The 22,441-nt window shown below is 40.8% G+C and overlaps 1 protein-coding gene across 4 annotated transcripts in view; it reads right to left on the reverse strand.

Moving 5' to 3' along the window:
• The window catches only part of VPS54 (VPS54 subunit of GARP complex), a 101,016-nt gene extending 79,799 nt beyond the window's left edge, over nucleotides 1-21,217 (reverse strand). For 3 of the 4 annotated variants that reach the window (XR_011473172.1, XM_070429331.1, XM_070429329.1), the window contains exon 1: nucleotides 19,934-20,362. The gene's annotated coding sequence lies outside the window, so the exon portion shown is untranslated. Of the gene's footprint in view, nucleotides 1-19,933; nucleotides 20,363-20,963 lie in introns of those variants that run through there. The other variant, XM_070429330.1, reaches the window with a different exon arrangement.
• Nucleotides 21,218-22,441: the final 1,224 nt, after the last annotated feature.

Raw genomic sequence — 22,441 nt, forward strand, 5'->3', positions numbered from 1 at the left:
TAATTTCCTTTCATCTCTCACATTTTTATTATAGAGAAAGGGCAAATAGCAATATTAAAATATCTCTGCTAATTAATTCCTTTTTTAAAAAAATATGTTTTATTGATTTTTTACAGAGAGGAAGAAAGAGGGATAGAGAGTTCGAAACATCGATGAGAGAGAAACATTGATGAGCTGCCTCCTGCACACTCCCCACTGGGGATGTGCCCGCAACCAAGGTACATGCCCTTGACTGGAACCGAACCTGGGACCCTTGAGTCTGAAGGCCGATGCTCTATCCACTGAGCCAAACCGGTTAGGGCAATTAATTCCCTTTTAATGTGCACGAATTTCGTGCACCGGGCTACTAGTATATATATATATATAGATGTGATCATCTGATAAATGAACATACGTACTGACTGAAGGTGCTGGTATCAATCCTTATAATAAATATCAGTAAACATTCATTTCTTTTTTCTGTAGATAAAAAAAATGAATATTTCTTAGGCTGGGTGGAACCTTCCAAAGGAGTATGGACTCAATCCACTAGACTGTGGTGTGTCATTATAGAACTTTACCCTAACTGGTTTGGCTCAGTGGATAGAGTGTTGGCCTGTGGACTGAAGGGTCCCAGGTTCAATTCCAGTCAAGGGAATGTATCTTGGTTGCGGGTACATCCCCAGTAGGGAGTGTGCAGGAGGCAGCTGATTGATGTTTCTCTCTCATCGATGTTTCTGTCTATCTCCCTCCCTCTACCTTCCTCTCTGTAAAAAAATCAATAAAATATATTAAAAAATAAAACACTGGTGTTAAATGCATCACTCTAGAAGAATATTAGTAAGGAGGCCAAGTACAGAACCTAAGACAATTCCATTTCTGAAGACAGAAAAGAAAGATATAATGAAAGACTGTGATAAACACAAGAAGGAACATCCTAGAAAGTGGGAGAAAAACCAGTAGAGAAATATCAGCTCAGAGTTTTCAAATAAAATAATAAGGAAAAAAAACTCCTTTAGACTTGGCAATTAAAAAGTGACCAGTTACATCATAAAGCAATGTCACATCCAATAGTGGAAGTGAAAGCCAAACTGCAGAAATTGGAGTGAAACAAAAGATGATTAAATAAAAAAAAATACCTACTGCCCTGGCCAGCATGGCTGCAGGTTCGATTCCCGGTCAAGGGCAAGTATCCAGTTTGCAGGTTCAATCCCCTGCCCCAGTCAGGGTGCATGCGGGAATAAACCAATCGATGTTACTCTCTCTCTCTCTCTCTCTCTCTCTCTCTCCTCGCCCCTCCCTTCCACTCTCTCTTAAAACCAATGGAAAAAATATCCTCAGATGAGGATTAAAAAGAAACAAAAAACCTACTATTTCAAGAGATTCAATTATGAGATATAAAACAGAATATACAGTACAATCTCATTTTAATATAAGAACTTTATATAGTTATATATAATGTATGAAAAGGTACACAACAAAATTTTAACAGTGTTTATATTTGCTTACTGGCCTTTCCTGACCACCATATTTAAGCACATGTCCTCTTTTTCTTTCCCCCGTGCAATACACATACCCTGTTATTCTTTACCACTAGCATTATAGTTTGTGATCTTTACAGTACTTTCCCAAATTAGAACTATCTACTTATTTCCTGTCTCCCCATCATAAAGTAAACTTATATTTGTTTCATTCACCTTCCTATATACCACACCCAGCACAGAATTCACAATCAATAAACTGCATGAATGTTCAATAAATGAATGAACAAATGAATAACTGATGTGGAAAAAGAGGTAAAAACACACAAGCCACTAACAATGTCTCATATAGGTTCATGTACATTCAAAACAGTCTAAAAACTCAAGTCAAAAATACATTATCTTGCCAGGCCAGTGTGGCCTGGTGGTAGTTAGGCGTCAACCTGTGCACTGGAAGGTCGCTGGTTTGATTCAGATTGAGGTACATGCTCAGGTTGCAGGTTAGGTTCCCAGTGGGGAGTGTGCAAGGGATAGCCAATCAATGTTTCTCTCTCATTGATGTTTCTATCTCTCTCATCCTCTCCCTTCCTTTCTCTAAAATCAATTAAGAAAAACACTTTTAAAAAAATCAGAGAAGGATAAATAAAGATGACCTTAACCTTCTAAAGACAGTGGCTTAACCTTCTCAATTGTGGCTGCAGACAGAGTCACCTAGGAAGATTTAAAAACAACAACATTATCTTGTTTGTATAATATTACCTGCCTTTCTAAAATTTGATTTTAGATCATTACCTTTCACATAACCCAGTATAATATACCACTTAAGTAAACTGGCCATAAAATGAATTAGATCTCTGTGACCTAGTTGTGTGACCTTTGACAACTTTCTTACCCTCCTAAATCTCAGTTTCCTCATTTGTAAAATGGGACAGCAATAGTATCTTCCTCATAAGAATGTTGTAAGATTTAACTTAAATATAACTTACATAACCTATGTAAGTTCATGACACAATACTTGACACACAGTAGACATTCAATAATCATTGCAATTACTACAATTTCTTAATATTAAATATCTTATTAAACATTAGGACTATGCCATACAAAGTTTTAAAACAGGAGAACAAAGATGGTGGTATAGGTAAACACCGGTACTGGCCGAATCCCACAACCACATCAAAATTACAACTAAAATACAGAACAACCATCATTCAGAACCACCTGAAAGCTGGTTGAATGGAAGTCTTACAACTAAAGAAGAAGAAAGCACACTGAAACTGATAGCAGGGGAGGTGGCTCAGAGTGGGCTGGTCCGACACCCACATGTGACATTTTTTTAATCAGGAGGGATATCTCCAAGGCCTCCTATAAGAAGCAGGGGGTCCAGCCCCACACCAGACCCCCAATTATGGGGAAGAGAAGTCCCCATAACTTTAGGCTGTAAAAACCAGCAGGAATTGTGGCTGAGTGACATACAGGCTGCTGTACACCCAGGTGTTCCCCTTAATAGACAGCACATGAAATTACTCGGCCTTGATCCCTCTGAGTTCCAGTGCCAGGCAGCTTTGGGGGACCCAGACACATACAGGGAGAAACTGGATTTTCTGGCATCAGGGCACAAACTCGGGGGCAGCTTAGTCCCAGACGGGGGTGCTCACAGGGGTCATTGTTCCGGTGCTGTGACCTCCCCTGTTGCAGGGCTAACTGGCAGCCATATCTGAGTCTCCATCAGCAGGGCTCACACTGTTTGCTCCACCCTGGTGATTCCCTGTGACCCCATCCCATCCAATTTGCAGTCCCACCCAAGTTCTTTACAGCAGCTTTTCCACATCAATGGCCTGTCCTTGCTCAGGCTTCAGACTTTGCTAAAATTTCTCACACAAGCTGCAGCTGGTATTAGTGTGCCCCAAACCTATCAATAAAAGGCTCAAGACCTGGCACTAGTACCAGCCTGCCTTGCTTCATAGCACTTGCCTGGGCACTTCCACACCCAATACAAATAGCAGCCATCTGCAGATCTTTCTGTAGCTCCTACTGGGTGGCTCCAGGCAATGGCAGGCTTTGCACCTCCCTGGAGGCCCTAGAGCCAGTGCACCCGGTAGACAGCTTCAGACCATACCAGATTACAACTCTTCACATCCACAAGCAACACACTCAAGGGGCGAACTCAGTGAGCACCAAAGCCCCACTGAAGCAAGTCCTGCTCCATAGGGGTGTCTCCTGCACAGCAGCTCTCCCACTATAGTTGCAGCTGGTCCTCAGAGCCAATTGGCCTAGAGGTCAATTCATCCCAGTGATGCCAACAGCAATCAAGGCTCAACTACAAGACTGTGCACACAGTCCACAAAGAGTGCCCAGCTCAGATGACTAGAGAGGCTGAGCCACTGGGCCCTGCAGGACACCTATTACACAAAGCCACTCTACTAATTCCAGGAGACATAGCAGCTCTACCTAATACATAGAAACAAACACAGGGAAGCAGCCAAAATGTGGAGAAAAAGAAACATGTCACAAATGAAAAAATGGAGGCAAGCAAACTATTGGATACAAAGTTCAAAACCACAGTTATAAGGTTACTAAAGGATCTTCATAAGAGCTTCAAGGGACTTAATGAGACTTTCAAACATCTTAGTGAGAATGTCAAAGACATGAAAAAGAACCAGTCAGAAATTAAGCATACACTAACTGAAATGAAGAATATACAAGGATTCAACAGTAGAGGATTCCAAGAATCAAATCAATGATTTGGAATATTAGGAAACAAAAACCACCCAATCAGAAGAGAGCAAAAAGAAAAAAGAATCCAAAAAAATGAAGATAATGTAAGGAGCCTCTGGGACAACTTCAAGTGGTCCCGCTGGCCTGCTCACCCCCAACTGCCCTCCCCTGCCGGCCCAATCACCCCTAACCGCCTCTGCCTCAGCCCCGCCACCATGGCTTTGTCCAGAAGGTCTCCGGGTCTAATTAGCATATTACCCTTTTATTAGTATAGATATGCATCACCTATGGACACAGACAATAGGGTGGTGAAGCCCTGGCGCAGGGGCAGGAACCAGGTGGAGGGGGACAATGGGAGGAGAGGGGAAAAGGGACAATGGGAGGAGGGGGGAAAAGGGACATCTGTAATACTCTCAACAACAAAGACTTTTTTTAAAAGTTTTAAAACAATTTCAACTTTAGGATCCTGAGCCTTCCCTTTGATGTCCTTTGCTTGAGTGACCCTAGTTTGGGGGCAGAGAGGGAAAAGAGAGAGCAAACCAATATGGGCAGATATAATCTAATATCAGAAAAGTAACCAAGCATAGAATAGTGGTCCTCAAATCCATGCTAGTTAAAGGAAAGAAAAAATTAGATTCAATTGTTGCTAGATATGTGTTTATTGCCATTTTATTGTTCACATTTTTTCTTTCCTTTAACTGTAATTGTCCTGGACAATGATGATAAAACTAGAAAGCATGGTGGCCTAGAACAGAAGCTATTTTGATAACACAAACTGTGCTTGTGGGAGAAAAGAGGGATGAGGAGGCAGAGATGCTGGAAATAATGCTTTGGAAGACATTTAAATAAAGGCCAAAGTTGAATCCTTGGGAGTGGAGTGGATGAAATAAAAATTACAATCTCTGAGTTGGATGGCTCAACTTTCTACTTAATACATGAATCCTTTTTACAAGAGTTCTCTCTGCCTCCACCTGAAAGCCTTCAATAATGGAGAACTGACTATTTCAAAAGCAGATTATTGCTATAAAACAACTATATTGCTTTAGGAAAAAAATTATTTCTTGTTGTGAACAGAATCCTGCTTCTATTCAATGACATAGAGTAAATAATGCTAGTCACAGGCAAGTAATATTACAAAGGGAGAAAGTTTGGGGAAAGAGGGCTAATGAGAGCTCAGAGCAGCGGGTGGTCAAAAATACACTTAAGAGGAAAGGAAGCCAAAACCGGTTTGGCTCAGTGGATAGAGCGTTGGCCTGCGGACTGAAGGGTCCCAGGTTCGATTCCGGTCAAGGGCATGTACCTGGGTTGCGGGCACATCCCCGGTGGGAGATGTGCAGGAGGCAGCTGATCGATGTTTCTCTCTCATCGATGTTTCTAACTCTCTATCTCTCTCTCCCTTCCTCTCTGTAAAAAATCAATAAAATATATTTTAAAAAAAAAAAAAAAAAAAAAAGAGGAAAGGAAGAAAGCTATCAGAAATACAATCCTTACAAGAGCCAAAGCAAAAGTGTCCAGGAGAAAAGGGTAAACAGTAGTGTCAACATGCTGCAGAGAGAGCAAGATCAAGGAAATTACTAACTTCAAAAAAGGATACTGGATTAGAACAAATTTAGGACAGTGGTTGGGACAGAAGCCATTCCACAAGAGGTTAAGCAAGAGATGAAGTAATAAAGGCAACAAGATCAACATCTCTTTGATGGTGAAAGAAAAGAGACTAACAGTTGAGCAAGAATATTTTAGGCCATGGGAAACCTGAGCATATTTGTAGGCAAACAGCAAGAAACCAACCAAAGTATGAGATTAAAAAGGAACAAAGAAAAGAGGTGGAGAAAGGAGATGAGGAAGAGGAAAAGTTAGATACACATGGGAAGGGGTGGGGTTGGGGGGAGGGATGGAGGCAGAGAGAAAGAGACTAATCACACACCCAGCAACTATGAGGCACTTTAGGCTATGCCCCATCTCAAGAAAGACAGGACTTTGTCAAGGCAACAGAGAGAAAATAAACAAGCTAATCCAGAAAAGTTGCCTTCCACCCTTAACCCCCCCCCCCCCCCCCGCCTAATTGCCCTTAAGGGAGTGGGGGGAATCAGCTGGAATTTGAACAAACCTGGATTGCCTCACTCCCACTACTAGTTCTAAAGTTTCTGTGCTGTCCTAAAATCAAAGAATGCATTGAAAATATGTTATCAATTAAAGAAGTAAAGGTGGCAGGAGAAAGGGAACCAATGTTAAGACAGTAAGAAAAATTACTAATACATCATCACTAATTTGACTAAATACTATACAGTTCATAATTGCTTGCTTTTATTCAAATTATTTTGTTGGTCTTCTAACAACATAGCAAGAAACATATTTCTAAATGAATAGTGAATGAATGAATCTATGATCCTCATTGTGTGGATAAATATACAGGTTCAAGAGTAATCGGTTTCAAGACCATTTAAGCCCAACTGGTGTGGCTCAGTGGTTGAGCATCGACCTATGAATCCGGAGATCACAATTCAATTCCCTGTCAGGGCACATACCTGGGTTTCAGGCTCGATCCCCAGTAGGTGGTATGTAGGCGACAGCCGATCAATGATTCCCTCTCATTATTGATTTTTCTCTCTCTCCCTCTCCCTTCCTCTCTGAAATCAATAAAAATATATACATATATTTTTTTATATATTTTATTGATTTTTTTTACAGAGAGGAATAGAGAGCCAGAAACATTGATGAGAAACATCGATCAGCTGCCTCCTGCACGCCCCCCACTGGGGATGTGCCCACAACCAAGGTACATGCCCTTGACCAGAATCGAACCCGGGACCCTTGAGTCCGCAGGCCGACGCTCTATCCACTGAGCCAAACAGGTTCTGGCAAAAAATATATTTTTAAAAAGATCATTTAACTAGTTAACTGTGAAGATGGTAGTTGCATTCAGATCTTTTGATTTTTTTAATTTATTTTTTGGTTAATCCTCACCTGAGGATATTTTTTCATTGATTTTTAGAGAGTGGAGGGAGAGGGGGAGACAGAGAGAAACATCAATGTGAGAGAGACACATGGATTGGTTGCCTCCTACACACAACCCGACCAGGGCCAGGGAACATACCTGCAACCGAAGTATATGCCCTTGACCAGAATCGAACCGAACCTAGGACCCTTCAGTCGCTCCATCCACTAAGCCAGTGGTTCTCAACCTTCCTAATGCCTCGACCCTTTAATACAGTTCCTCATGTTGTGGTGACCCCCAACCATAAAATTATTTTCGTTGCTACTTCATAACTGTAATTTTGCTACTGTTATGAATCGTAATGTAAATATCTGATATGCAGGATGTATTTAGGCAACCCCTGTGAAAGGGTCGTTCAACCCCCAAAGTGGTCACGACCCACAGGTTGAGAACCGCTGCACTAAGCCAAACCAGCAAGGACCAGATCTTCTGATTTTAATTTCATGCCTCTGTCTCTACATTACACTGCCTCTCAAAAAAACCCCCAAACAAACAGTTATTTCACTACTGCCTCCCATACATTTCAGTTCTTTCTTCTTTTTCTCCTTATCAGATCAATTACTGATCTAATAATTATTTACAGTAATAAATAGTTATCATTTATGTCCATCTTATGTTAAAAATAAAGGTAGCGATAATTAGCATCTGATTGTGATACCAATTTTTTAATACTTTATTTTTTTAGTTACAAAGAATTTTATAAAACTGGGACAGCTAGAAAAACATTCTTCAAGTAAAGAGACACTATACATTTTCATCAGTATCATTTAATATATTTTCTTAGCAAAGGGATAAATCTTGAGCTGCAATGTGGAATAAATATGCTGCCAGGGGGCATCATTTTAACACTTTCAACAGGAAATGTGTTCCAAATTATAAATAAATAACTTACTAATGAACTTTTATAACATCTATTTGTAATTTGAGAAAATATGCATAAAGTGGGAAATATTTTTACACTGGAGCTGGATGGAGGTAGCAATTTTTTATACAATGAATTTAAATTTAGTAAAAAAGAAAAATTCAATACTCAATGCTATTTTTCTTAAAAGCAAACAAAAAAATGGCAAACTTGATTTCCCAAAATTTAGAAGTACTGATATAGTCAAGAAAAAAAAAGAACCATACTGTAATGTCCTACCAAAGACTGACTTAACAGAAATCAGTAGAGGTTGTTATTTTTAATCACAGAAATTTAAAATATCTCAAATGTCTCATATTTTAAAAAGTCCTTCCCACAATACTTTTGGAATTTTAAGAGTCAATTTCCAAAAAGTGATATAATCAAGCTTCTTTTACAGCATACACACAACAATAAACTCATATACTATTAGTTATAAGATTTGTCACCTGACAAAATCTAGTTTAATCACTATTTTTAAAAGTACTTAAATTTTTAAAAATTATGTGTCATATACATTATTGCTGACAATCTCAAATAATGAAGCTAAAATTTAAGCATAAATATCTGGGCTTTCAAAAATACTAACAAATTAAGGCTGTCGTAAATAAGTACCTGTCTACTCATCTTAGACATTAAAGAGTATGGAAGAAACTAAAGAAACCCAGAAAATAAGAACAAAGTTGTACTAATCTACTTGTTTTTTCTTTATACTCTCACTTGACATTTATGATACCCTGTGCTTTGCAGTTAATTCTGACTACATATTTCGTGAAGTTCTGTATTTATGTTTAATTTAGTGACAAAATTAAATAATAAGAGATAATCTTGGCTAGAAGGATAAAAAATATAACTTTGTAATATTAAATTTAAACATTTTAAATGGCTATAAATAAGTGGCATTTTGCCCTGACTGGTTTGGCTCAGTGGATAGAGTGTTGGCCTGTGGACTGAAGGGTCCCAGGTTCGATTCCAGTCAAGGGCATGTACCTTGGTTGCGGGCACATCCCCAGTAGGGGGCATGCAGGAGGCAGCTGATCGATGTTTCCAACTCTCTATCCCTCTCCCATCCTCTCCATAAAAAACCAATAAAATATATTTTTAAATTAGAATAAAAATAAATAAATAAATGAATGAATAAATAAGTGGTATTTCATGTGTGATATCTTTATCAGGAATAAATTTTCAAAAATATCCTCAAAAACAATAAATACATACTCATTTGGAATCTAGATATTATTCAAAATAAAAGCAATGTCTTTTTTCCCAGGCACTTATCAGACTTAATATACTAAAGCAGTGGTTCTCAACCTTGGCTGCACATTAGAATCTTCCCAGGTGATTCTAATGTGCAGCCAAGGTTGAGAACCACTGTACTAAAGTAACATGATAGAGCAGCCACTGAAATTAAGAGTCCACAGGCCTAGGACTGACAAAACTGTACTACGATAAAAATCAGTCACTAGCATGAAAAAAATTCAATGAAAACCAAATATAAACTTGGATGCTTTATTTTATTCCTTTGTGTCATTGATGACTATATTACTCATGACATCACCTCGACACTCCTCCGCATTATTTGGGTCTCTTAGCCCAGTTCAGCCTTACTAGCTTCCCTACTTAGCTTAGATCCCATGGTCAATTATATCCCAACAGTCTCCCTTATATCTTCAATTATCTCCTCCCCTCATCCATCTTCAATATAACCTTTTTGCTTTGCTCCTGGCTGCAGAACACTGCCAGAGAAAAACTATGTAAAACATGCAAATTATAAATTTCTAAGTTCCAATCTCAGATGAAGCCCTGCTCAGCATCTTTTCACTTACTGTGAAACCCTTCTTGTTCCCAGTTCCCAGAGTATTTATAATATACTTTCAGCACTCTCATGTCCCCTAGCTTTCCTTCATCAATTCCATGCTTAAAAAGTAAGCTTTTTACTTCATACCCTCCTCCCAAAAAATCCTTACATCTGACTTCTCCCCTTCATATCCAAACATGTCTAATTCTCACTTTTACACAACTCCTAACTTTCTGAGGTATAGCACAGATGTCTACTCTTTTCCAGTGTTAATCCCCCAACCAGCTGTTCTTAATCTCACTTCTTCCCAATTCATACAATTTATTCTATTATTCCCTCACACTAATTTAATCTCATTGGCCCATCAAAAAAAGTTCAAGCACTAAATTTAAGTTCTTTCTCTCAACTCTATCTCCTCAAGCTACTTCTTACCTCCTCTTCATTGGTAAACTTCTAGTCTCTTTAGTCTACCTCCTTAGCAATGTCTTCCATTTCCAGCACTCACTTGGCTCTGGAAAACGTAAAGAATGGCCTGATTTTTAAATTCAATTGCTTATATTCAGTCTTCACTTAACCTGATCTCACTGCCTTCAAAAGTCAATGAAAATAATAAATGTAGATGGAATGAAAGAATTAGAAAGTTACCATGTTTAATCATCCAATACAATGAGTGATTCAAACAAGGATCATTAATGGACGCTAAATCCACTGGTTTAAAGGGTTGTTAGGAACAGGATATTTACATGTCTAAAAATATCATCCTATGAATTATTTAAATAAACAGTCAAGAGATCTATCAGTTCCCACCTTTACCAAGTGATCACGCTTGAATCACCAACAGGGGGATAGGCTTATGTTATGTGCTTCTTGAAGTGATAAAATGGTAAGTATACATATGATCTTTGTGGTATTCTTTTTTTTTCAATTTTTTTTCTTTTTTTTATTTCAGAGAGGAAGGAAGAGGGAGAGAGAGATGGAAACATCAATGATGAGAGAGAATCATTGATCGGCTGCCTCCTGCATGCCGCACACTGGGGATGGAGCTTGCAACCCGGGCATGTGCCCTGACTGGGAATCGAACCCGTGACCTCCTGGTTCATAGGTTGACACTCAACCACTGAGCCATGCCGGCCAGGCCTTTGTGGTATTCCCGCCAGAAATATCTAATCATGAAGAAAAAGATTAATTCAGAATATGGAATATATTTGAGGACAAATGCCTTTACTTTTCAAAAGAGAACACAAGGAAAAGAGGGAGGCAGTGGGACTAGTCCAGATTGAGGGAGACTAAAGAGACATAACAACCAAATGTGTGAACCTTGACTGAATCTTGTATTGGGGATAGGGGGATGCTATAAAGAATTTTGAGACAAATGAGAAAATTCTAAGTATGGACGCAATGTTAAATAATGTTGTTGAGCAACTGTTATTTTTAGATGTCATATGGTATTGTGGTTGTGTAAGACAATGTCCCAGTAATAGGGAGATGCATACTTACATATTTAGGGGTGAAGCATCATGATATCTACATTCTGTTTTCAGATTTGACAAAAGGAAAATGTGTGTGTGGAGGTCTTCACTCTACTATCCTTTTGACCTTTCTGTGGGTTTGAAATTTTTGAATAATAATAAACCAATGAAAGTTTACCAAGAACTGAAGATAAGTAGAAATGTGACAGACAAATGGAAGGGAGGAAGAGCGTGACAAGGAAAACATTCCAGGAACAGGAAACTATGTGCAAAGGCTTGGAGGGAATAGAGAGCCTATTGCCAGAAACTACAAGTAAGTCAGTATTTTTGAGAAAGTTATATACTTGGGGGAAGGAGGTAGTTATGGAGAGTCATTAAACTGGAGAGATAAGTTGAGAAAATAAATGAATTTATAAATTTGTTAGAAATAATAAGGAATATGGATTTCATCTTAAGAATAAAAGTCACAGAAATAATTTAGTTGCCCTTTAGAAAGATCCCTGATTATAGCACAGAGAATGTATGTACTAGTATTAGAGAAATCTAAGATTAAAAGAGACCAGATAGTAAACATGCAATAATCTAGTTGAGAGATGAGTGTAGCTTAATCTCAGATAATGGTAGAAAAGATGGAGAAAACTAGATATATTCCAGATCATTCTGCAGTTCTAACCTCTTTTCAGTATTTCACACCCAAATTTATAACTGCCTACTGGGCATCTTCCCTTACAAGTCTCACAGATACCTAAAATTCAATACATCCAAAACTTAAACTCATCTACCATCTTTACTCCTCTCTTCCACCTGCCAATAATTTATTCCTTCTCTAGCTAGTTAATGGCAACACCAATTATGCAGTTTACCAAGCTGGAAACTGTAGAGCAGCGGTTCTCAACCTGTGGGTCGCAACCCCTTTGGAGGTTGAATGACCCTTTCACGGGGGTCACCTAAGACCACCGGAAAACACATATATAATTACATATTGTTTTTGTGATTAATCACTATGCTTTAATTATGTTCAATTTGTAACAATGAAAATACATCCTGCATATCAGATATTTACATTATGATTCATAACAGTAGCAAAATTACAGTTATGAAGTAGCAACGAAAATAATTTTATGGTTAGAGGTCACCACAACATGAGGAACTGAATTAAAGGGTCGTGGCATTAGGAAGGTTGAGAACCACTGCTGTAGAGCCTCTTGACTCTCTCTAACCTCTTTACATTCTTTAATTTCTATACCAACTTGGACTGTCCTTTGGATTCTACTTCCAAAATTCATTACAAATTCATGACTTGCTCTCCATTCCAACTGCCACTGCCACTGTTCACAGTTTTATTTGCGGATTAGACTACTGTGAGAGTCTCCTACCAAAAGTCTTTCTCTGTTCCTAATCTCAACTTCAGAATCATCTTTCTAAAATTCAGATCTGATTAGATCACTCTCTTTAAGTATTCTTTGACAGTGGTATATATTAAGTCTATCAAGACTAAAATCTTCACAAACTGAGCCCAATCTACCCTTCAGGTTAGCCAACTTGAAAGAAAAAACACACAAACAAACCAGGGCATCAACTTTCTTGACATAATTATTTTGATTTCTAAATTTTACTTTATATACTCCACAGGAAAAAACTCATAAAATATGATGCATCATTACAATATTCATATACAAACACCCACTCTCTGAACTTCCTTTCAGTCAAAAAGCCAACTATTTGAACATAAAATTCTCCAAATTGGTGGCATTTTTTTTCCCCTGAAAAATTCCCACTTTCTATAATCCAATTTTTTAAGTCCACCATATTTTTTTAAATTTATTTTTATTTACTTTAGAGAGGAAGAAAGAGAAGGAGAGAGAGGGGGAGAGGAAAGGGAGGGGCGAGGGAGCGGGGGTGGGGGGGAGAGAAAGAGATAGAGATAGAGGTAGACATAGAGATAGAGATAGAGAAAAAAAACCATGGTTTGCTTGTCTGCGGCAGGTGCCCCAACGGGGATCAAACAGGCAATCTAGGTATGTGAGCTGACCAGGAATCAAACCCAAGACCTTCCAGTACACAAGATAGAAGACACTCCAACCAACTGAGCCACATTGGCCAAGGCAAGTACACCATATATTAAGTTCACCACTTGACTTATTCTGAATACTGTCTCAAACTATTCTACCCTCATGCTACCCCAGAAAAATATCACTGAAAAGCTCCAGCTCTGCTTACCTGCAGTCTTACTTTTTGTATGACTGTGAAGGAGAGTTACCCGGTTAACAAAATTGTAAGAGATTAGATTTCCCCCCATTCATTTCATGTATTTTAGTTAATTCAATTTTAAATGCTACAGAACAAACTATGGGCCACTGGACATGTTGAAAAATAAAAGCATTTTTTTTGTGTGTAAAAAGATGTTGGAAAATAACAGAAAAGGAAACAAATCTAAAAAGATAGATTTTACAAATAGTGGGTAGGTTTAAAACCTTTGTTCAGGCAAATCTTCACATTTGAAGAGCACTTATCAGTAGTAGAAAAAAAACCCTTCAGACCTAAAGGAAGGCATGAATAGCAAATGAAGACAGAAAGAATTATTCCCAACAAGGGAATTAATCCAGATAACTGTAGCTTACTCTCAAAAAAAGGCTAAAATATTTTTGTACAAATAAGTAACTTCTGCAAAATTTAATTCTGAAATTATATGTTTTCAAATAGCATATTTTGAAAACAAGGTAATCTTTTCTTGATAACTTAATTTCACCATTATAACAATCAGTTTTATACTCTTTTATAACAGTGATACTCTCAGGTGCTACTAAAGGAAATCAGTTTGTCCTTATATTAAAGAGCTTCTAATTATGGTAATAATACTAGTTCTGCCGAAACCGGTTTGGCTCAGTGGATAGAGCATTGGCCTGTGGACTGAAAGGTCCTAGGTTCGATTCCGGTCAAGGGCATGTACCTGGGTTGCGGGCACAACCCCAGTGGGAGATGTGCAGGAGACAGCTGATCGATGTTTCTCTCTCATTGATATTTCTAACTCTCTATCTCTCTCCCTTCCTCTCTGTAAAAAAATCAATAAAATATATTTTAAAATAATAATAATAATACTAGTTCTTTTGCTAGTTTGTTATCAATATATTTTTAGAATTTCTCTCTTCTCTCTAGAGAGGCTGTTAGCAGTCACTGTTCTCTGCCTTGCTATCTATATTATTCCTGCCTTTGGCACCTTCTCTATCCCCTTCTATTTTGATTCTTCTGAAACAAGTAACTAACTTTTTTAAATTGAGGTATCTATCTATATATATAAAAGCCTAAGCAACCATCACAACCGAACAGATGACCAAACAGGCTGTGTGGGGCAACCAGGTCGGCAGGGGGGTTAGTGAGGGGCGGCCAAATAACTGAGCAGCAGGCTGTGTGGGGCAACAAGGCAGGCAGGGGGGTTAGTGAGGGACGATCAAACGAGTGAGCAGCAGGCTGCAAAGATGGCAGCACCCAAAGCCAATAAGGAGGGAATATGCTAATTGACTGTCACACCCTCAAAGATGGCGGTGCCCACAGCCAATAAGAAGGGAATATGCTAATTGATTGCCAAACCCTCAAAGATGGCAGTACTCACAGCCAATAAGGAGGGCATATGCTAATTGACTGTCACACCCTCAAAGATGGCGGTGCCCACAGCCAATAAGAAGGGAATATGCTAATTGATTGCCAAACCCTCAAAGATGGCAGTACTCACAGCCAATAAGGAGGGCATATGCTAATTGACTGCCACACCCTCAAAGATGGCGGCACCCACAGCCAATAAGGAGGGACTATGCTAATTGACTGCCACGCCCTCAGAGATGGCAGTGCCCACAGCCACAAGATGGCGCTGCCCAGTCCCCTCAGCCCTGCTGGGATGGCAGGCCCGCAGCAAGGCCAGGCCCACCCCCAGACAGGCCCAGCCGCTCTGCACGCCTGCCTCCGGAGTCCCCCAGTCCCTTCAGCCCCCCAGCTGCCCAGGGCCACCCGAGGCGCAGGTAAGTAGGGCCGGCCAAGGCTTGCGCTGCTGGCAGTGGCAGCAGCAGAGGTATGACGGGGCGTCGCCTTCCCCTGATCACCCGGTTGCCTCCTGCCCCTGAGGGCTCCCGGACTGCGAGAGGGGGCAGGCCGGGCTGAGGGACCCCTCCTCAGTGCATGAATTTTCGTGCACCAGGCCTCTAGTAATTGATATAACAATAGTTTCAGGTATAGTAACTAACTGTTACACACAGGTGTTTTATAGTTGACATAGCACCTTAACACTCATTACCTCACTCAATTCTCACAATAACCTTATAATGCAGTAATTATCATTATTCCTATTTTATAGATGAGAAAATTGAGGCTCAGAAAGATTGAATAATTCACCTAAGGTCATAAAGCAGGTACATAGCAAAAGTGATCCCACTGTCAATCTTTTCTTCTTTCACCACCAAATTGAGCTGTTAAAAACAAATTAAAGAGCCAAAACTGGGGCCTATAAGAAAAAAAGATGACATTCATGTATAAGCTTTGAAACATTTTGGACATTAATTTTAAAACAGCCTACTTCTCTTTTCTTTGGCAGTTGATGCTACCATGAAAAAAAAAATAACTTCTAGATAAACTACTACTATACTGTGTTTATTTCCAATTTCAAAAAAACCTATGCTCCAGTAACCAACAATTCAAAACATAATAGTAGTTCAAATTTATAGTAAAATAAAGCTGCCATTTCCAGGGAAACATTTTTTTTCTTCACAGAGGAGGTAGAAGAGTGTATAGTGGGGATAAATGGTGATGGAAGGAGACTTGACTTGGGGTGGTGAATACACAGTATAATATATAGGTGATGTATTATAGAATTGTACACCTGAAACCTATATAATTTTATTAACCAATGTCACCCCAATACATTCAATAAATAAATAAATAAATTTTTCTTCAGGTTTGAAGACAAAACAAACTAAAGAATACCTTCATTCAGAGAAAGACAAATATCACATGATCTCACTTATATGTGGAATCTAATGAACAAAATAAATCCAGAGACATACTAGTAGAAGCATGAGACAGACTGTGGAATCTCAGAGGGAAGGCGGAGGTGCATGGGTGAGATCAGGTGGGTGGAAAGAGCTCAACCAAAGAACTTGTATGCACATATGCATAACAGACAATATGGGGCAGGGGATGGGGTGTGCTAAAAGGGATCAATGGAAGAAAATGGGGGACATATGTAATACTTTCAACAATAAAGATTTAATTTTTTAAAAAAAGAATATCTGGCCCTGACCGGTTTGGCTCAGTGGATAGAGCATTGGCCTGCAGACTCAAGGGTCCCGGGTTCGATTCCAGTCAAGGGCATGTACCTTGGTTGTGGGCACATCCCCAGTGGGGGGTGTGCAGGAGGCAGCTGATCGATGTTTCTCTCTCATCGATGTTTCTAACTCTCTATCTCTCTTCCTTCCTCTCTGTAAAAAAATAAATAAAAAATAAAAAAGAATATCTGTGTTGAGTCATAGATTTCCTTTTACTTTTCTCTCAACTGCCTCCCCCTACAAAGAAAGTTGCTAGAGAACCTAAAGGGTTAATCTGATCCAAAAATCAGTGTCCACAGAGTATTTTACCACCTGCTCAGGTCCTTACCAAAATCATGCAAACCATGGTTTAGATACAGGGGTGGGCAAACTTTTTGACTCGAGGGCCACAATGGGTTCTTAAACTGGACCGGAGGGCCGGAACAAAAGCATCGATGGAGTGTTTGTGTGAACTAATATAAATTCAAAGTAAACATCATTACATAAAAGGGTAGTGTCTTTTTTTTTTTTTTTTTTTTTTTTTTTTTAGTTTTATTCATTTCAAACGCAGGCCGTAGTTTGCCCACAGCTGGTTTAGAACAATACTACTGCCATTTTGGGTCAGATAATTCTTTGTTGCGTGGGTACGGTAAGATATGTCCTGTTCAATGTAGGATGCTTATCAACATTTCTTGGCTGGATGCCAACAGCACCCCACCTTCAATTGTGATAATAAAAAATGTTTCCAGACACTGCCAGATGTCCCTTGGAGGCAAAATCACTCCTGCTTGAGAACCACTGGTTTAGATGTTAGGGCCCTGGGTCTTTAAAAAAGGAGGTCTCCAACCAGCCCTGTTAATTACAATTTCATTTTTAAAATTTGGATTTTTAAAAATAAGATGGTAATGGTTCAAGAAGATACTTAAATAATATATATGCCAGCCTCTTTAGATTAAAGCATTTTTAGAGGATTTTGTAACATGGATTTCACATATGTATATACATTAGTCCTCCCTCTGCTAGTAAAACGTCCAGTTCTCTCCCTCCTCTGCTAGTAAAATGTCAAATACAGTACATACACGCATGCATGAATGCATACATATACAAGAGAACCTAAACAATTCTAACTTACAAATCCCTATTTCTTGGCCTTCATGACCACATTGTGGTTCTTAAGCCATGCATCCCAGAGATTCAAGATCCACTCTTCAGATTTCTTGCCATCTATTTGTGAAGCAAGCAGGAAATAAGCTGATGACCTTTAAGGTATTTTTCCTACCTTAATATCCTAATACTCTCAGGTTTTACTTATTGACAAAAATATTCCTTCAGCTTTTACTTATTGACTCCCAGCTGACCGACAGCCTCTTACGATCACTGAAGCCATTCATGCTTTTTTCTTTCTCCACACGTATATTAATCTATGCTGAATATAACCAAAAAATATGTCAGTTGTTTAAAGCATCGCTTAATACCAGTGACCAGTTGCTTATTCTGACTCAAATATTTTTAACATGTGAATTTTAAAACAAAAACTTCTCAAGCTATGAGCTGATACCATTTATATGAATGAACCACAGAGGCAAATATTGATGAAAAGTAGATCAGTAGTTGCTTAGGTCTGGGGTGGAGTGGGGAGAATGGGGAGTAACTGCTAATGATGAGCAGTTTTCTTTTTGGAGTGATGAAATGTTCTAGGATTGATTATGGTGGTAGTTGTACAACTTTATAAAAGCAGGAAAAATTACTTTATCAATTTTTATTGATAGAAAAAATGTGATTAAGGACAAATTCTGCACATTTGGCCATTTCATGAGTTATAAGATTTTATTTTAATCCTGAAATTATTAAAAACATAATACCTATTCAGAAATAAATTTTAACTTTTCTAGAAAGTCAATATATGCAAATTAATCTTTTCCTAGTAAACTTTGGGTGATTTGAAAGCAATAAAAAACACTTCAGAAAGCTAAAGGCTAAAGTAACAATACAAAATATATTAACATGGTCAACAACAAGAGAACATGGACAGTCTTTATAGTTCTGTTGTGATACATTCTTTATAAAGGAAACCATTCAAATACATTTCATTTCTTTTAAAAGTGATCCTCAGACTACAATGTCTGTCCTGGTGATGTAATAATTCTGAAGTTTCCAGAGCACAATTTAAAAATAGCCAAATCACATTAAATTGCAAACATCTAATCTCCAAAACCACAACTATCAACGACCCCAAATTTGCACATATTGATATTTTTTTACCAGAACCTATTATGAACAATGATGATCACAATGAACCATCAATACTTCCTGGTAGGAAAGCGGGACTCTGACTACAATATGAATACAGTCAAACACACAAAACCCATTATCCTTCCTGTTCTATCATAAATGCTTAGAAATGACCAAGGCTCTCAAGTACTCTTCCAATTAGAACTCCCCATAAAGTCAACCTGAATGTCCATCAAAAGCTTCAGTTTTCACAGTCACACACTTCCCAGTCACCATCCCATCACTGGCCTTGTAAACATGTACTATGAAGACTGCCCTGGGGTTTGACCAATCAGAAATAGAGCCAATTAAAAAACAACAACAACACTCCATACACTTTAACTCTTCGAAAGTAAGGAAAGCCTCAATTAAAAAATAATAATAATAAATAAAGCTGGTTAAAGGGGAATTTTTTTTAAAAATGCAACCCGGCTGGGCCCAAACTCTAAATATACCATCCTGAACTCGGCACACGGACAGACGGAATGGTCAATTACAGACCGAATGGTCAATTACAATGGGCACGAGCTCCCGCGGCGGCGGCGGGGAGGGCCTGCCCTTGCATCAAAGCAGCAGAACTGAAGGACATTAATTATTGAACAAAATACTGCGAGCTAAATTGTCAAACTGCACAACACTGAGTTATCCTGTGGGTGAGCCTTCTCCAGGAAGAAAAATGATTTTTTTTCAATTTAAATTATTCCAGTAGCACCAAAAGGGGGCTATGGGCCCGGCTGTACAAAGAAAGTTTGGGGGCCGCGTCGAAGGAGGGGGTGGGAGCTCTGGAGCCCGGATCCCGGGGCGGCGAGAACGGCGTTGGAGGCCGCCGCGGGGGCTGGAGGGGAGCCGGCTGCCGGCCCGATCCCGGGAGAACAGGGAGCTTCGGCGCCGACCCGTCAGGACCGAAACTCCGCCGACTGGGAGCCGGGGAGGAGGCAGAGGGGGTGGGGTTCGGGTCCCTCTCGCCAGGGGAGGTCGGGCGGGGGGTGGGCCGCGACGCCGGGGCCGAGAGGGGCCGGCCGACACCTACCTGCGGTCCCGGGCAGCCGCCCCGAGCGCGGCCTAGTGCATCGCCGCCGCCGCCGGCCCTCGTCGCGCCGAGACTGCTGCTCCGCGGCCGCCGCCGCCCGGAGCCTCGCCGGGCCCGAGCCCGGCTTCCCGCCGCCGCCCCGCGCCGGCTGGCCCGTCGGCCGGGGGAGCCCAGGGCCGCCCTCCGCAGCCCAACTCCGCTCGGGGGTGAGAGGCGGCCGCGGCGGCTCCCTCACGTCTCTCCCGGGTGTCCTGTCAGCCGGCAGTTTCCCCCGGGTCCGCAGCGCCGCCTCCGCCGCTGCTGCCACCGCCTCTCCCACATCCCCGGCCTCCAGGGGAGCCGCCGCCGCGCCGCGACCACCACCCTCAGCGCGGCTGCTCCCGGTTCTCGGCTGCCCCGCTCCCCGCCGACCCGCTCGGCCCGGCTCGGTCCGGGAAGACCGCGCCGGAGGCCGCCGCAGCCCCCAGCCCACAATCCACCGCGCGGCGCCGCCGGGGCGGGAGGGCCGCGGCCCGGCCGAGGGGAGCGCTCGCCGCCTCCCGAGCGGCTTACGGCGCTGACGCGGCCCGGGGCCCCCGGAGAGGGAAGTCCCCGCGCGGCTCCCCTGCACCTTCTCGCACGGCCCTGCACGCGGAGGCAGAAACCACGCTGAGCTCTCCGTCCCCCGCCCTCCCCCCGGAGCTGTTCCAGGGGCCGCCCCTCCCCACACCCACCTGCTCCCCAAGTCCCGAAATCGCCCGGGACCCGGAAAGCAGACCATCCCACAACATCCCACCTCACCCCCTCAACGTGAACGCTGTTTCCCTAACAAATATCCTTGGAAAGGTTAAAGGTCACGCCCTCCCCAACCACCCCCTGGACCCTGAAAACCGCCTGGTCTGGGGGATCGGAGGGGGGGGACCTCCCCCACCGAGTCCTTTTCCTCCAGTGCAGGCCTCCCGCCCAGGCGCCTGTCACACTCTGGCGCTGAAATCACTTATTCCTGCTGTTCGACGGAGACGCTCCAAGTGTGTGTGTGCATTAGTCATACCTCCTCATGGTGATTTTTAACAGTAATCCGATTCAGCCTGGTTTCAGAGGGCTTTCCATCTTTTATATATATATATTTTATTGATTTCAGAAAGGAAGGCAGAGGGATAGAGAGATAGAAACATCAATGATGAGAGAGAATCATTGCTCGGCTGCCTCCCGCACACCCCACACTGGGGATCAGCCCACAACCTGGGCATGTGCCTTTTTTTTTTTTTTTTTTTTAATGATTTCAGAAAGGAAGGGAGAAAGAGAGAGAAACATCAAGGCTGAGAGAAAAATCACTGATTGTTGCCTCCTGCACTCACCCCCCCCCCCCCCGCAACACACACCACACACACACACACACACGCACACGCACACACACACACACACACACCACACACACACACACCATGGAGCCTGCAACCCGGGTGTGTGCCCTGGAATTGAACCATGATCTCCTGGTTCAAAGGTCCACACTCAACCACTGAGCCACGCCGGCTAGACACAATCTTCATCTAATAAAAGCCAATCTGCAAGAAAGGGAATGTCTTCGAATATTTTTAAAAAGAGAAAAAAGGGCCCTCATTCATTTGAGTACTTAATTTTAGGAAGATTTCTCTCGATTTTGAAACTATTTCTTTGTCTAAAAATATTAAAGTTTCATGCCTTTATAAGACAGTACGTTTTAACAAATCAGAAGTGAAAATGTAACTCTTATAGTTGGTAATTGAAAAAAAAAAAGTTCATGCAAGTTTCATTTCTAGGAAGTCACTTTGAAAACTGCAAACATAACTGAAATATTTTAGCCACTAAAGAGCTAAAGTTGGGGGGAAGGGGAGGACATAAGAGAAGGAAGAAACAAAATTCATTGAAAGGTAATCCTTACATTATTTTTTTCTAAATTCAAGTTTTATGTATTGATTTTAGAGAGAGAGGAAGGGAGGGAGGGAGAGGAAGAAGGAGAGAGAGAAAGAAACATCCATTGGTTGTTCTACTTACCTATGCACTCATTGGTTCGTTCTTATAGGTGCCCTAACCAGTATCAAACCCGAAACATTGGCTCTAGGGAGACTGCTCGAACCAACCAAGCTACCTGGCCAGGGCCTCTCCACAATTTTGTAATAAGGAGAGTGAGAATATCAATTCCCAATATGAAATAAATTTAACTATAAAATAATTAAGAAATCTAAGTCCCTTGTCTCATTTAAAACAAAAAAAAACCAGATGAGTTTATATTATGAAAAAAAAATAAATAAGGAAAGATTCATCAAATTACATCTAAGGCCAGAGAGGAAAATAATTTCACTTTAAGTCTAGAATTAGTTCATAGATTATACTAAGAAATGGATTTAGCAAGTTCCTTTATTTTGAACCTGCATCACAAAGTCAACAACTGTTCAAATGCTGCCTTAAAACCTGTCAGTTTGACACTAGCCAGGTTGCTCAGTTGGTTGGAGCATTATCCAATGCATCAAAAGGTCATGGGTTCCATTT

This window comes from Myotis yumanensis, unplaced genomic scaffold (genome assembly GCF_028538775.1).
Source record: "Myotis yumanensis isolate MYYU_CA2020_CCGP unplaced genomic scaffold, mMyoYum1.0.hap1 SCAF_11, whole genome shotgun sequence".
NCBI classification, from domain to species: Eukaryota; Metazoa; Chordata; class Mammalia; order Chiroptera; family Vespertilionidae; genus Myotis; species Myotis yumanensis.